The following is a 17,612-nucleotide window of genomic DNA, read 5'->3' on the forward strand; positions in this document are numbered from 1 at the left end:
TTATCCATGTTGGTATTTTTCTGTCTCTTAGTGTTATTACTTGTTACTTGTTTTGGGTTTAAATCCAACCCTCCACTGAAGTCGAGTGAACTACTTCTCGGGCGGGTCCATATTAATCATCTAACGAACCATTTTCATTATAACTTATACAAGTCTTTGATTGTAGCATCTTCCAAATCATATGATCTTGTGAAAAGTAATGTCTTTAGTTTCTTCTTAAATTCAGTTGCTCCCTTTAGGTCCTTCATTTCAGTTGGTAGTTTATTATAATGTCTAGGGCGCACAGTAGCTAAAAACCCTTTCTCCAAATTTACTATTTGTTCTTGGTTCAGATAGCCTATGTTTGTCACTCATGTGTCTTATGTTAACATTTGTTTCTAGTTCTAGTTTATTCAGGCATTCTTTTAGATATTTTGGTTCATTTTGGTTCAGTATCTAAAACATACTTTAGATGGAGTATGAAAAAAAAGTCTTTTTAGCATTTAGATTAAGTCTCAGAATTTTTTTATACTTTACATTTGTTGAAATCTTACTTTGCTAAGTTTTTGCGAGGTGACTGGTCCGGGATAGGTCGAGTACTCGAGTGTTTGCCTAACGGTCAGTGCATGTTTGGCGTTTGTGGTGGGTGGACGTGTTGCTCCTCGCCAAGAAGTTGCTCCCGTGAGTTCGTCAATGAAGTTTGGTCATAACTTGGAGCAATGGAATTCCATTGATGGCCATTTTGTTTTTCCATGTCGTCTGGAATCTTATGGGCAAGGTGTGGATAGAAACCAGCATTAATAACCGCTTGAATTCTGCTGTGGAGTGAATATTGTTGTTGGAAACTTGTGCCATTAATGTTATGAAAGATCGAACGCTCTCTCTCTCTCTCTCTCTCTCTCTCTCTCTCTCTCTCTCTCTAATAAGTTAGACAAGATCACAAGAACTAAATGCTTAAACTAAATCGCTCTACCAAAGAGCAAATGGACTCTCTCTCTCTCTCTCTCTCTCTCTCTCTCTCTCTCTCTCTCTCTCAACCAAATTCAAGACGGAGCAACGTAGCAACAGGAGATATAAAAAAGTTTCTTAAACAACTGCAGTTATAAAGAAAATATTTAAACTACCACAATTAAAAGTAAAGTTCTTTTATGATTTTATGTAATATATATATATATATATAGTATATATATATATATATATATATATATATATATATATATATATACACACACACACACACCCTTTCTGAGTGAGGATATTTTACCGGGGTGAAATAATTTGCGTATCGCCATTATCAGCAAAGCTGTACTAGTCAGGGACATCCATACTAGGTTGGTTTACTGTGAGTGATCAGACGAAAATCTCTCACCATCACCAATCCGCAGTGGCCAGCGTGGTGAAGAAAACATGCCAAATGTCTGAGGCCTTTGTCCTGCAGTGCATTAGAAACAGTTTGCATTTGGTTTATATATATATATATATATATATATATATATATATATATATTATACTATATATATATATATATATGTGTGTATATATATATATATATATATATATATATATATATATATATATATATATATATATATATATATTAACTATGAACTACTTTCTTGGCTAAAATCTCTATAGCAGTGAAATATCTTGGTCAAATAAGAGTAAAAATTTATAAAGAAAATTTGACTTTACTACATAGACTTCATTTATTTCTCTACTCGTCATTTTCATTTCCCTTATTTTATCTACGTCATCGGAAGAGAGAGAGAGAGAGAGAGAGAGAGAGAGAGAGAGAGAGAGAGAGAGAGAGAGAGAGAGAGAGAGAGAGTGTAAGTGCAAATGGATTGAACATGTCTACGTAGACTTCAATTATTTCTGTATTCGTCATTTTTCCGGAGAGAGAGAGAGAGAGAGAGAGAGAGAGAGAGAGAGAGAGAGAGAGAGAGAGAGAGAGAGAGAGAGAGAGAATGTTGATTTTCATCTGCTTTAATTTATTTCGAAAATATTCAAAATTTAATGAAAATTTGAAATAACAGAATTTCGTGGTTTCAATTCTATACGGTTTGAGATTCTTATTAAATACAAACTAGAGGGGCACTTAGTAGAGCGCAGACCTCCGCCGCGGCAGCTTAGAAACGTGTTAATTGGCGTGGATTTTCATACACAAATATGAACCGAGTTTGAAGTGTCTGTGACAACGATGTCCAATCTTATGGCTGATTACGTGAATTGGACATTTTGCTTGACCGTGACCTTGACCGTCCAAAAATTAGTCAGCTTTTTGCATAAGAGTTAATCCCTGCAAGTTTTCATTACTCTACGATTAAAATTGTGGCCAGGAAGCTCTTCACAAACAAACCCAAACGGGGGGGGGGGGGGATAACATAACTTCCTTCCAACTTCGTTGGTAGAGGTTATATCTTGAAAAATATAATTTTGTTTATTTGCGATGTTGCTGTTTCCAGTTCTTTGGTTCTATCGTTGTTTAGTGTAAAAAAAAATATGACACGAGACAGAGTCCTAATTAATTTAATCTTCTCAAGTCCTCTTTGGAGACAGAGTCCTAATTAATTTATTCTTCTCAAGTCCTCTTTGGAGACAGAGTCCTAATCAATTTAATCTTCTCAAGTCCTCTTTGGAGACAGTCCTAATCAATTTAATCTTCTCAAGTCCTCTTTGGAGACAGTCCTAATCAATTTAATCTTCTCAAGTCCTCTTTGGAGACAGAGTCCTAATCAATCTAATCTTCTCAAGTCCTCTTTGGAGACAAGAGTCCTAATTAATTTAATCTTCTCAAGTCCTCTTTGGAGACAGAGTCCTAATTAATTTAATCTTCTCAAGTCCTCTTTGGAGACAGAGTCCTAATTAATTTAATCTTCTCAAGTCCTCTTTGGAGACAGAGTCCTAATCAATTTAATCTTCTCAAGTCCTCTTTGGAGACAGAGTCCTAATTGATTTAATTTTCGCAAGTCCTCTTTGTAGCTTTCTAGATTTCTAGAAATGTTTTTGTATATGTTGTTTTTTGTTGTTTTTGCACCAGCTTTTATATTTCAGTCTACTGAATATGTAGTCTAGAAAACTCTCTCTCTCTCTCTCTCTCTCTCTCTCTCTCTCTCTCTCTCAAATCTTTTGAAAATAGCAGTATTTCAATAATTTTTTATATGCATTCGTTATTGTTTTTGCACAAGCTTTTGTATGTCACTCCGCTAAGAATGCATTCTAGAAAACTCTCTCTCTCTCTCTCTCTCTCTCTCTCTCTCTCTCTCTCTCTTCTCTCTCTCTCTCTCTCTCTCTCTCTCTCTCTCTCTCTCTCTCATTATGAGGAAGCAATACCACCCCCAAAATCTACCATCCCCATACTTCCCCAACCTTATTCCCCACACACTCCAATTCCATGCTTTCCTCCCCTCCTTACAGTCCCCTCTCTTCCCCAGTGACGAACCCATTGACTTCACAACGAACCAGAGCAAACAAACAATAGAAAAACGCCTAATTGAATACTCTGGTTGATGAAACAAACAGAGTGTTTTGTCAAATAAAACGCGCTCGATTGCGACAGGGAAACGTGTTTGGCTAAAATAAAGTTTACACTTTTTTTTTTACTTTTTTATATCTGTATTCCTTACAGGGTTGTTTTTCCCCACTTCCTGTTGTTTTTACTTTTATTTTTCGCAAAGTTTGTTTTTATGCATGGCAGATGAACATGGCGGGTTCATCCTTGCCAAGATTCTTGGACATGATGTGTCTTACCATGCTAGCGGTATTTTTAACTTTACTTCAGAAGTTGATCTTCTGGAAGCTATTTAACTTTTAGAATGACATCTTTGCTTTTATGGTTTTAATTTGATATTCTTTTATTCTTTATTTATGATAAATGATATCGGTGTCAATGACCTTAGATGTCAGGATGGCAGTTAACTTCAAATCAATCAGTCAATAGAGAAGTAAAATATCTTGACCTTCTCAGGATCTAATGAAGAACTCAGTGTCTCATCCATTCATATAGTTGTAAAGAAAATTTATCGATCTTTTAAATGCAATTTTCAGTTTCTTTCTATCTTTATTCGTTTCTTAGTTACACTACGAAACGTCAACTTAATTAGGTCGAAGCATGACGAAACTAGATGGACACTAGGTAGAGCGCAGACCTCCACCGCGGCTGCTTATTTCTTGACCTTGACTTTGACCTTAACATGTATTAATTGGCGAGGATTTTCATACACTCAAATATGAACCAAGTTTGAAGTCGCTTTTACAACGATGTCCAAACTTATGGCTGGTTACGTGAATTGGACTTTTTGCTTGACCGTGACCTTTGATCTTCACCTAAAATTTAATAATTTCCAGATTTTTACATTACAGTTAATCCCTGCAAGTTTCATTACTTTGTAATTAAAATTATTGCCAGGAAGCTGTTCACAAACAAGCAAACACACACACATACACAAACAGGGGCAAAAACATAACCTCATTTCAACTTAGTTGGCGGAGGTCATTATTCACTGCGAGCGCCAGAGGGTTAACTTTCATTTCATTGTACAACTGGTAGATTTTTCTAGTTACACCTGAGTGGTGAATGGCCTCCCTGGGCTCAGTGCCTGGTTTTTTAGTGCAGTTTCTTAAATCTAGTTTAATCCATCCTAGAAACCTTTAATTTGTTATCTAAAAGATCGTTATCAGTTTGCTATACTGGGATCTTTGGTCATTCTTGATATGAGATTTTCCAGTGAATGCCGATCTTCAACGTCCTAGATATAGACTAGTGTACGCGACCCGTCAAGAATGATGGCTAGATATTTAGATATGCACGCACATGCACACGCGAATCCAACCCTTCCCACCTCCGCCCCCTTTCCTAACTACAACACGTCAGTTTCAGAAATTTGTGGGAGATTTTGGTTTCCGAGTGTAACTATCGGGGTATCCCCTCTCACTAGGGTATGACTCTTCCCTCTTCATCCTACCCAAGGAACGAGGAGAGACCGAGTAGTCATGAATTTGCCAATGCCACTCAGTGGGGTTATTACCCTAGGAACGAGGAGAGACCGAGTAGTCATGCATTTGCCAATGCCACTCAGTGGGGGTATTAACCCCACTGAGTGGCATTGGCAAATGCCTGACTACTCGGTCTCTCCTCGTTCCTTGGGTAGGGTGAAGAGGAATAACTGTTGATGATGTAAGAACAACAATCAAGAGTTGAAAACAAAAGAGTAGGTTAGTGATAGTATGATTGGATTGGGGACCAACCTGTGTAAGGTATTTCTGGATGAGGGAAAGATTCCTAGGGAATGGGCGAGACGAGTGATTTATTCGCAGTATCAAATTATAGAGGATAATGGCTACTGCTATGATTAATTACTTTATTAGGGAAGATTTTAATAATGGAATTGAAATGAATGTTTAGATTATATTTAGGCAGTGTAGTTACTGGTTTGTTGAAAGTAGGTCTGAAGCAAGAGTCGAGGTTAAAGGTGTCTGGTTTCAGTTCCAGTTTTATCAGGATAGAGGATAGATGTTCTTCAGAATGTTAGCCGGGCAAGCCCAACCCCAACAGTGGCCTACCTAGTACTCAGCTTAAACTTACTGTCCAAGGCAGGGATCGGTCTGCTGCCATGCGAATGCTAGGCAAACACATTACAACTGTACTCCGGATAGCAAGGTTGGTAGCGTCGCAGACTTCTATTTCAGAGGTCTCGAGTTCGGTCCCCGCCAGGGACGCGAATACCGTGAGACCTCCTACCGGGGGGTACTCCCAGGGTGGCGCCTGGGGGGGAGGTTAGAGGGGACTAGTGATAGTCCCTGCTGGCTAATGGTCGCCCGAGGAGAACAATGTAAATCATCTCAGTGGAGACCTAAAACCTGCAACTTTAACTTTTTAATAGCCAACTGTTCAACATCTTTACGGAAGGGGTGATGTGAGTGGACATAGAACGTCAGCCGGCAAACCCAACCCCCTAGTGGGGTACCCAACCGCAAAACTGGCCTACCTAGTAAATAGCTTAAACTTACAGTCCCGGGCGGGGATCAGCCTGCCGTCATGCGAATACTAGGCTAACACGTTACCACTGTACTAGCCAATTGTTCAACCTCTTTTTGAAAAGTGATGTGAGTGGACAGAGAAAATAGAGATCTGCTCTCCCATTGGCTGAGCAACTCGCTGGGAAGGGGTCCGCCTCAGTCAGGCTGCTTCTGTGCTCACTGCTATCAGAGCTTGGAGGATTCTGGGTCTTATGATGGAGACAGTTGGGAGAAATTGCAATAGCTAGTAAGAGTTTGAAAGTGCAACAGATGAAATTTGTATGTAACTGTGAGCCAAGAATATTAAAATGTAGATGGTTTAATGAACATAAGAAGAATGAACTTCGTTTATTCATGTAAGGATAGGAAACTGAAAATGACTGATGAGGGTAAGATTAGAAGAGGAAGTCTCAGAATGAATTAAGCAAGAAAAGTAATGAATGTGATATATAGAGTAAGTCAAACATGGCCATTATTGTATTTGAAATTATTTTTGTTGAAATTGTACAGTAGTTTTGGATTGAAATGAAGAGATTTTTATATTCTTTAAAGTAGTGATTGCTGAAAATCTTACTTTGAATTAAGGTTGTTTTGATGTTAAGTAAATTGAAATTGTGATATCTGCAAATGTAATTTTAAATTAAGGTTGTTTTGATTTGAGGTTAAATTTCTGAGGACTGCAGTTATGAAATCCAATCGAGATCACACTAGATTTACTGGGGACAATAGAAACGGGTATTTAAGTGATATGTACTTATTGCTGCAGATTTAACTTTGAATTAGGGCTATTTTAATTTGCGGTATCCAATTATAAATTTCAATTGAGATCACACCAGTTCCATCGTAAATATTGCTCCTAAGGACAGTAAAAAAGTGGTCTTGAAGTAATATACAGTAATTTCTGCAGATCTAACTTTAAATCAAGATTATTTTAATCCCATGTTAAAAATCAGAAGAACTGCAGTTATAAATTTCACTCGAGATCACACCAGTTTCAATTCTCACCCCTAAATCACAGCAGAAAAGTGTTCTTGAACCTATATATACCCCTCTTCCTCCCTCTAAAAGGTCTTAAAGTGATATACAGTAATTTCTGCAGATCTAACTTTAAATAAAAATTCTTTTAATCCCATGTTATAAATTTCACTCGGGATCATACCAGTTCCATCGTAGAAATTGTCCTAAGGACAGCAAAAAAGGAGTCTTGAAGTAATATACAGTAATTTCTGCAGATCTAACTTTAAATCAAAATTCTTCTAATTCCAAGTTAAAAATCATAAGAACTGCAGTTATAATTTTCACTCGAGATCACACCAGTATCAATTCTCACCCCTAAATCACAGCAGAAAAGTGTTCTTGAAATTATATATACCCCCCCCCCCCCTTCTTCCCTCTAACTCCAGTCCACCCTATCCCTAGCTGGAGTCATACTGTGACAAGAGAGCCAACACTGCATCTTGTTAATGGCCTCAACTTCTCTGCAGAGACAAACGTCTCTTCCATGCGGCGTCTTTGAGGGTACTCGTTCATGTGCGCATTAATATGTGTGTCTGTGTGTCTGCGAGACGGGTAATGTTGGAGGGAATGTCTGAGGGACTTCTTGTAAGTGGAATGTCTTATTCCCTGGTTGTGGGTTGATTTGACTTGGCCTGGCAGATTGTTTATTGTGGTTGTTGTTGTTGTTGTTGTTGTTGTTGTTGTTGTTGTTATTATTTGTTTAATCACAGCTTACAGAGACTGATGGTGTATTATTATTATTATTAATGTTATTATTGTTCTCTAGCTTGAGGATACACTCGGGCACACTATTCTATCTAGTTTCTCTTCCTCTTGTTTTGTTAAAGTTTTGATAGTTTATATAGGAAATATTTATTTTAATGTTTTTACTGTTCTTAAAATATTTTATTTGACCTTGTTTCCTTTCCTCACTGGGCTATTTTCCCTGTTGGGGCCCCTGGGCTTATAGCATCCTGCTTTTCCAACTAGGGTTGTAGCTTAGCATTTAATAATAATAATAATAATAATATTGTTGTTGTTATTATTAGTGTTATTTGTTAATCACTGTCTTAGAGAGTGATGGACTATTATTATTATTATTATTATTATTATTATTATTATTATTATTATATGTTAATCACTGTCTACAGATACTGATGATTTATAGTGTTGATATTATTATTATTGTTATTATTATTATTATTATTATTATTATTATTATTATTATTATTATTATTATTATTATTAACTAAGCTAAACTTGCAGCGAATGTTTATTTTTATGTTGAACAGGGTAACATAAATCTCTTTATGTAGTTTGTGTATGAAAGATCTATTTTAACGTTCTTACTGTTCTTAAAATATTGTATTTTAATCATCGATCACTTCTCTTGTATTTTATTTATTTCCTTATTTCCTTTTCTCGCTGGGCTATTTTCCCTATTGGAGCCCTTGGGCTTATAGCATCTTGCTTTTCCAACTTGGATTATTATTATTATTATTATTATTATTATTACTTGCTAAGCTACAACCCTACTTTGAAAAGCAGGATGCTATAAGCCCAGGGGATCCAACAGAGAAAATAGCTCAGTGAGGAAAGGAAACAAGGAAAAATAAAATATTCTAAGAAGAGCAACAATATTAAAATAAATATCACTTTATAAACTATGAAAAACTTTAACAAAACAAGAGGGAGAGAAATAAGATATAAGATAGAACAGTGTGCTCGAGTGTACCCTCAAGCAAGAGAACTCTATTCCAAGACAGTGTAAGACCATGGTACAGAGGCTATGGCACTACCCAAGATTAGAGAACAATGGTTTGATTTTTGAGTGTCCTTCTCCTAGAAGAGCTGCTTACCACAGCTAAAGAGTCTCTTCTACCCTTAGAAAGAGGAAAATGGCCAATGAACAATTACAGTGATGTAAGAAGAATTGTTTGGTAATCTCATTGTTGTCAGATGTATGAGGACAGAGGAGAATATGTAATGAATAGGCTAGACTATTCGGTGTGTGAATGTGTAAGCAAAGGGGAAAATGAACCGTAACCAGAGAGAAGGATCCAATGTAATACTGTCTAGCCAGTCAAAAGACCCCATAACACTCTAGTGGTAGTATCTCAACAGGTGTCTGGTGCCCTGGCCAGCTAAATGTAGCTTAGTAATAATAGTAAATAATGTTTTTTAACCCTTTCAGTTCCATTGGTGATTTGATCAAAATTTGAAAAAGGAGATTTCAGAAATCACCCAAACTTTAGGAAGTATCCAATGGATAGATCTTGATATGAGCTTTACAATAAATATTAACAAGTTATGGTTTGTGTGGTCTTAGAAGATTTTGCTACAGCAGAAGCCTCGTTGAATTTACCACTGGCACTGAAAGGGTTAAACTGTTTTAAGTGATCGTTTTAGGCCTATCATTATAGAAAACGGGAGTAGGGTAAACTACACAAAACTCTGGTCGTTTGAGAGGAGGTTCAAGGTAACTCCTATGAAAGTGTTTCTCGGTAAGTATGTTAGGAAAAATACAAATTACTAATAATTTGTGATTTTTAGACACCTTGAAGGAAAGAGCTTGTACAGTTGGCTTTATAAATTCCGGTACACTCCACGGGAACCCAAGGAGAGGTCTCACAGCTGTATATTGTAGCAAATAACTCCTGCACTGTAATTGTTCAGTGGCTTCTTTCCTCTTGGTAAGAGTAGAAGAGACTCTTTAGCTATGGCAAGCAGCTCTTCTAGAAGAAGGATAGTCCAAAATCAGACCACTGTTCTCTAGTCTTGGGTAGTGCCATAGCCTTTACACCATGGTCTTCCACTGTCTTGGGTTAGAGTTCTCTTGCTTGAGGGTACATTGGGGCACACTTTTGGAGCCCCTGGGCTTATAGCATCCCACTTTTTCAACTAGGGTTGTAGCTTAGCAAGTGATAATAATAATAATAATAATAATGATAATAATAATAATAATAACGCTGTATTTAGCAGAAGATAAACAGTTGATAACGCTGCTTGTAAAACGAAGTCGCCGAGTTTGTAAACACATAATCAAACGCATTTATCTCTATTTCACGAAGTTCTGTTAAACAAATAACAACATTTCTTCTATACATCACTGCTTAGAATTAATAACAATGCTTTAGATCACTTGTTTACAAGCTTAGTTACTTTGTTTTCGCAGGCATTGTTACCAACAGTTTCTCTTTTGCCAAACACAGCGTTGCCTGCTACAATATAAAACTGTCAGATGACTCCTTAGCTCTCAGTGAAGTGTACCGGGATTAATGTAGCCATCTGTACCTACTAGAAAATTATCTCTCCCTCTCTCTCTCTCTCTCTCTCTCTCTCTCTCTCTCTCTCTCTCTCTCTCTCTCTCTCTCTCAGGCAGCGTTACAAACTACAATATACAACTGTGAGACGTCTCCTTTGGAAGTGCTAGAAATTGTCTCTCTCTCTCTCTCTCTCTCTCTCTCTCTCTCTCTCTCTCTCTCTCTCTCTCTCTCTCTCTCTCTTACCGCGTTACCTGCTACAATATACAATTTGAGACGTCTCCTTTGAAGTGCTAGAAATTCTCTCTCTCTCTCTCTCTCTCTCTCTCTCTCTCTCTCTCTCTCTCTCTCTCTCTCTCTCTCTCTCTCTCTCTCTCTCCGCGTTACCTGCTACAATATACAATTTGAGACGTTTCCTTTGAAGTGCTTGAAATTCTCTCTCTCTCTCTCTCTCTCTCTCTCTCTCTCTCCTCTCTCTCTCTCTCTCTCTCTCTCTCATCAAGCTCGTCCGAGATTTGGGATGGCACTCCGTAATTAACTACCCTGCGTCACCGGACCCGACCATTTCTGCGGGTCATAAAATCTTATTCTGGAGGTGGTCAGAAGTTAGACCTGGTATGGACGGCCAAATGACCTGTATTCGGCGCTCCGGCTTGTCACATAATCCTAGGTAATAAAGGCTCGTCTTTATTACCTGAGGTCTTGCATGTATTACTTGATTGCTTGGTGACGTGGTCCAGATTTGTCTGGACCGTAGAAGCTATTTTAAGGTATAATCATTAATAGCTTAAGGAGTGATTAAAGTATTTTACGGTGTGTTCATTATTAGCTAATGAAAACGAAAGTAAAGGGTGGATAAACGTGGGATGAAGATCTTTTGGTAAACAAAGAGAAATTATGTAAAGTAAAAGGCCACTGTCTCTAAAGATAGAAGCATTTTAAAGTATTTTACGGTGTGTTCATTATTAGCTAAAGGAAAGGAAAGTAAAAGGTGGATAAGCTTGGGATGAAGATCTCTTGGTAAACAAAGAGAGATTATGTAAGGTAAAATGGCACTTTCTCTAAAGATAGAAGCATTTTAAAGTAATTTACGATGTGTTCATTATTAGCTAAAGAAGTGATTGAAGTATTTTACTGTGTATTTGTTATTAGCTAAAGAAAAGGAAAGTAAACGGTGGGTAAACGTGGGATGAAGATCTTTTGGTAAACAAAAAGGTTATGAAAAGTACAGTGCCACTTTCTCTAAAAAGAAAAGTAATTTAAAGTATTTTACTATGAATTTATTATTAGCTAAAGAAGTTATTAAATGAAAGTGAAAGATGGATAAGCATGGGATGAAGATCTCTTGGTAAACAAAAAGAGATTAGGAAAATTAAGATGCCACTTTTTCTAAAAAGAGAAGTATTTTAAAGTACAGTGTATGATGATGTATTTATTATTCGTTAAAGAAGTAATTAAAAGATGGTAAAGCAAGGGATGATGATCTCTTGGTAAACAAAAAGAGATTATGAAACGTAAAACGCCACTTTCCTTAAAAAGAAAAGTATTTTAGATTATTTTACGGTGTGTTCATTAATAACTAAAGAAGTAATTAAAGTTCCCATAAGATGGGGAATGGTCTTCCTAATCGGGTAGTTGAATCAGTAGAACTTCAAAAGTTCAAAGTTGGAACAAATGTTTTTATGTTGACCAGGCTGACATGAGTCTTTTTATTGTTTATATATGACATATTTGTTTTTGACGTTGTTAATAGTTTATATAGGACATATCTGTTTTGACGCTGTTACTGTTTTTAGAATGATATATTGTTAATTTATTCTCATCATTTATTTATTTCCTTATTTCCTTTCCTCACTGGGCTATTTTTCCCTGTTGGAGCCCTTGGGCTTATAGCATCTTGCTTTTCCAACTAGGGTTGTAGCTTGGCTAGTAATAATAATAATAATTAGTACATTTATACATTTGTTTTGTTCGTTACCAGATATCTGTACAGTAAGGTATATTCATTAACTACTGTACGTGTCCCGTCAATAATGACGGCTAGATGTTTAGATAGATAGGCACGTGCGCACACAACTCCTTCTCACCAGGGTATAACTATTCCCTCTCCCCCCACCCCCAGGGACTGGGTAGGGGGCGTGACCGGATATATATATATATATATATATATATATATATATATATATATATATATATATATATGTGTGTGTATATATATATATATATATATATATATATATATATATATATATATATATATATATATATATATATATATATATATATATATGTATAGTCAGACACTTGCTCTTTATTATATAAGAGAGATTATTCCACTTCCCAGGGAGGATACCTTAACGTAGTGAGAGAGAGAGAGAGAGAGAGAGAGAGAGAGAGAGAGAGAGAGAGAGAGAGAGAGAGAGAGAGAATTCCCTTTCGTTTTATTGCCATGTTTTTAGAGACATTATCATTTTTTCCGTTTTTTTAACAAAGGAGAGAGAGAGAGAGGAGAGAGAGAGAGAGAGAGAGAGAGAGAGAGAGAGAGAGAGAGAGAGAGAGAGAGAGAAATTCCCTTTCGTTTTTAGAGACATTATAATTTTTCCGTTTTTTTAACAAAGGAGAGAGAGAGAGAGAGAGTGAGAGAGAGAGAGAGAGAGAGAGAGAGAGGAGAGAGAGAGAGAGAGAGAGAGAGAGAGAGTTTTTTTTTATCTCAAACATGGAAATTTGTATCAGGGAGTATCTTGACTGTGGTGTTCCATTATAACGAACTTAATGGATAGCGAAGATAAGAAATCTACTGGTTTCCTCAGCTTATTGTCTCGGGTATGTGTTCACCCCTGTGTGTTTCTTCGTTAATTGTTCGTTTGTTTGTGAGCAACTTTACACAAAAACTACTGAACCGATTTTGACCAGACTTGGTAGAAATGTTAGGTACGACTCAAGGATGTATCTGTATCAATTTGGTTGAAGTACGTCGAAGTACAAGTACGTAGCAGTACTTTGAAAGTAATAGCGATGTTGAGCAAGTGATAAATGTTTTTTTTTTTTTTCTTGTAAGCCACTTTACACAAAAACCACTGTACCGATTTTCACCAAATTTTGTAATCACGTTGGGTATGACCAAAAGATAAATCTAATATTTTGAATAAAGTACATCGAAGTACAAGTACGCAGCAGTACTTTGAAAATAATGACAATTTTAAGTAAATATTTTCTTAGTTTATTCTTTGTTTGTGAACAACATTACGCAAAAACTATTGAACCAATTTCAACCAAACCTGGTGTGCATGTGGGATATGATCCAAGGATAAATCCATTATATTTTGAAGAAAATACATTGAATTACAAGTAGGCAGTGGAGTTAGGAGGAAAATAAGACTTACTGGCGTGGCGAAGGCATGCTCTCTACTGAGTGTCCATCAAATTGTCATTTGCGATGTTGGTTTCGAACTCACGACGCAAATTCAGAGGCAATCGATAACTAAACCGTATTCGAGAATCGCGACGCCAGCTTTACGTAATCAATCAATGGGTCTTGATTTCGTGCAGTCTGGCGCCAAGTGGAGTCGCTTTCGAATGATTTTCGTGTTAGCTCTCAGTTCGTGACGTCATCAACACTACGTGAAATTTTATCCTTTTTCTTTTCCCCTTTTTCTTTTACTTATCTTGAAGGGAATTTTGTATAATCTACGATGGTTTAAAAGTTTAAATGCCGCTCATGAATGGCAATGTTAACGAACAGTGACAATGCCCTAGCTAGCAGGACAATGCGTTAGAGACTGACCATATATACATATGGCAAAGGCTAAGGACATTGCCCAAGAGACTGACCATACGTACATGGGGCAAAGGCTAGGGACAATTCCCTAGAGACTGACCATATGTACATATGGCAAAGGCTAGAGATAATACCCTAGAGACTGACCATATATACATATGGCAAAGGCTAGCGATAATACCCTAGAGACTGACCATATATACATATGGCAAAGGCTAAGGACATTGCCCAAGAGACTGACCATACGTACATGGGGCAAAGGCTAGGGACAATTCCCTAGAGACTGACCATATGTACATATGGCAAAGGCTAGAGATAATACCCTAGAGACTGACCATATATACATATGGCAAAGGCTAGCGATAATACCCTAGAGACTGACCATATATACATATGGCAAAGGCTAAGGACATTGCCCAAGAGACTGACCATACGTACATGGGGCAAAGGCTAGGGACAATTCCCTAGAGACTGACCATATGTACATATGGCAAAGGCTAGAGATAATACCCTAGAGACTGACCATATATACATATGGCAAAGGCTAGCGATAATACCCTAGAGACTGACCATATATACATATGGCAAAGGCTAAGGACATTGCCCAAGAGACTGACCATACGTACATGGGGCAAAGGCTAGGGACAATTCCCTAGAGACTGACCATATGTACATATGGCAAAGGCTAGAGATAATACCCTAGAGACTGACCATATATACATATGGCAAAGGCTAGCGATAATACCCTAGAGACTGACCATATATACATATGGCAAAGGCTAAGGACATTGCCCAAGAGACTGACCATACGTACATGGGCAAAGGCTAGGGACAATTCCCTAGAGACTGACCATATGTACATATGGCAAAGGCTAGAGATAATACCCTAGAGACTGACCATATATACATATGGCAAAGGCTAGCGATAATACCCTAGAGACTGACCATATATACATATGGCAAAGGCTAAGGACATTGCCCAAGAGACTGACCATACGTACATGGGCAAAGGCTAGGGACAATTCCCTAGAGACTGACCATATGTACATATGGCAAAGGCTAGAGATAATACCCTAGAGACTGACCATATATACATATGGCAAAGGCTAGCGATAATACCCTAGAGACTGACCATATATACATATGGCAAAGGCTAAGGACATTGCCCAAGAGACTGACCATACGTACATGGGCAAAGGCTAGGGACAATTCCCTAGAGACTGACCATATGTACATATGGCAAAGGCTAGAGATAATACCCTAGAGACTGACCATATATACATATGGCAAAGGCTAGCGATAATACCCTAGAGACTGACCATATATACATATGGCAAAGGCTAAGGACATTGCCCAAGAGACTGACCATACGTACATGGGGCAAAGGCTAGGGACAATTCCCTAGAGACTGACCATATGTACATATGGCAAAGGCTAGAGATAATACCCTAGAGACTGACCATATATACATATGGCAAAGGCTAGCGATAATACCCTAGAGACTGACCATATATACATATGGCAAAGGCTAAGGACATTGCCCAAGAGACTGACCATACGTACATGGGGCAAAGGCTAGGGACAATTCCCTAGAGACTGACCATATGTACATATGGCAAAGGCTAGAGATAATACCCTAGAGACTGACCATATATACATATGGCAAAGGCTAGGCACAATGCCCTCGAGACTGACCATAAATACATGTGGCAAAGGCTAGGCACAATGCCCTCTAGACTGACCATGAATACATGTGGCAAAGGCTAGGCACAATGCCCTCGAGACTGACCATGAATACATGTGGCAAAGGCTAGGCACAATGCCCAAGAGACTGACCATGAATACATGTGGCAAAGGCTAGGCACAATGCCCAAGAGACTGACCATGAATACATGTGGCAAAGGCTAGGCACAATGCCCAAGAGACTGACCATGAATACATGTGGCAAAGGCTAGGCACAATGCCCAAGAGACTGACCATGAATACATGTGGCAAAGGCTAGGCACAATGCCCTAGAGACTGACCATGAATACATGTGGCAAAGGCTAGGCACAATGCCCTAGAGACTGACCATGAATATATGTGGCAAAGGCTAGGCACAATGCCCAAGAGACTGACCATGAATACATGTGGCAAAGGCTAGGCACAATGCCCAAGAGACTGACCATGAATACATGTGGCAAAGGCTAGGCACAATGCCCAAGAGACTGACCATGAATACATGTGGCAAAGGCTAGGCACAATGCCCAAGAGACTGACCATGAATACATGTGGCAAAGGCTAGGCACAATGCCCTAGAGACTGACCATGAATACATGTGGCAAAGGCTAGGCACAATGCCCTAGAGACTGACCATATATACATGTGGCAAAGGCTAGGCACAATGCCCAAGAGACTGACCATAAATACATGTGGCAAAGGCTAGGCACAATGCCCAAGAGACTGACCATATATACATGTGGCAAAGGCTAGGCACAATGCCCAAGAGACTGACCATAAATACATATGGCAAAGGCTAGACACAATGCCCAAGAGACTGACCATAAATACATATGGCAAAGGCTAGGCACAATGCCCTAGAGACTGACCATATATATATATAATATATATATATATTATATATATATATATATATATATATATATATATATATATATATGGCAAAGGCTAGGCACAATGCCCTAGAGACTGACCATATATATATATATATGGCAAAGGCTAGGGACAATGCCCTAGAGACTGACCATGCATACATATGATCAGCGCCCAAGCCCCTTCTCCACGAAAGCTAGGACCAGGGAGAGCCAGGCAAAGGCTGCAGATGACTCTGAATGTAGACCTATAGGGTTGTGGTGGCCTATGTGATAACATCCGTGATTGAAGCTCGCCAGACTGGTGTTTGAGTCCTGCTCTAACTCTTTAGTTTCTTTGTTGGCTGCAACCTCACCATTCTTGTGAGCTAAGGATGAGGGTTGGAGAGCCTTTAGGTCTACCTGTTGAGTCATCAGCAGCCATTGCCTGGCCCTCCCTGGCCCTAGCTTTGATGAGAGGTTGTTTGTGCGCTGATCATATGTGTATGGAGACAGACCATATATACACATGATCAGCGCCCAAGCCTTCTCTCCAGCCAAGCTGAGACCAGGGAAGGCCAGGCAATAGCCGCTGATGATTCAGTAGGTAGACCTAAAGGCTCCCCTAAACCCCCATCCTTAGCTCACAAGGATGGTGAAGTTGTACACACTACAAAGAAAGTATCAAGCTTGAGCGGGACTCGAACTCCGGATCACCAGACAGGTTTAAATTTTCACTACTTATCCAATAAAGTTGGCGAAGGCACTACTACTACTACTACTACTACTAATAATAATAATAATAATAATAATAATAATAATAATAATAATAATTTCCACAATTTTCATTCTCTTGTAGCGCTGGAACACTGACTGATTTCACATAGGCCTATGTGTTGCGAGTTCAACATCGCTCCTCTATATCCCTCTGACCTTTTCAGCCATGTTATTTAGGTCTAGGCTGAACAATATAACGCTTAGAACAATAAAACTATATTTTTATATGTC

At 38.2% G+C, this 17,612-nt stretch overlaps 1 protein-coding gene across 1 annotated transcript in view; it reads left to right on the forward strand.

Annotated features, from left to right (window-relative positions):
• Positions 1-607: 607 nt before the first annotated feature.
• LOC137624242 (uncharacterized) overlaps positions 608-17,612 on the forward strand; it is a 53,504-nt gene continuing 36,499 nt past the window's right edge. Inside the window, exon 1 of the mRNA XM_068354753.1 lies at positions 608-660. The gene's annotated coding sequence lies outside the window, so the exon portion shown is untranslated. The remainder of the gene's footprint in view (positions 661-17,612) is intronic.

This window comes from Palaemon carinicauda, chromosome 2, assembly GCF_036898095.1.
Source record: "Palaemon carinicauda isolate YSFRI2023 chromosome 2, ASM3689809v2, whole genome shotgun sequence".
Taxonomy (NCBI): Eukaryota; Metazoa; Arthropoda; class Malacostraca; order Decapoda; family Palaemonidae; genus Palaemon; species Palaemon carinicauda.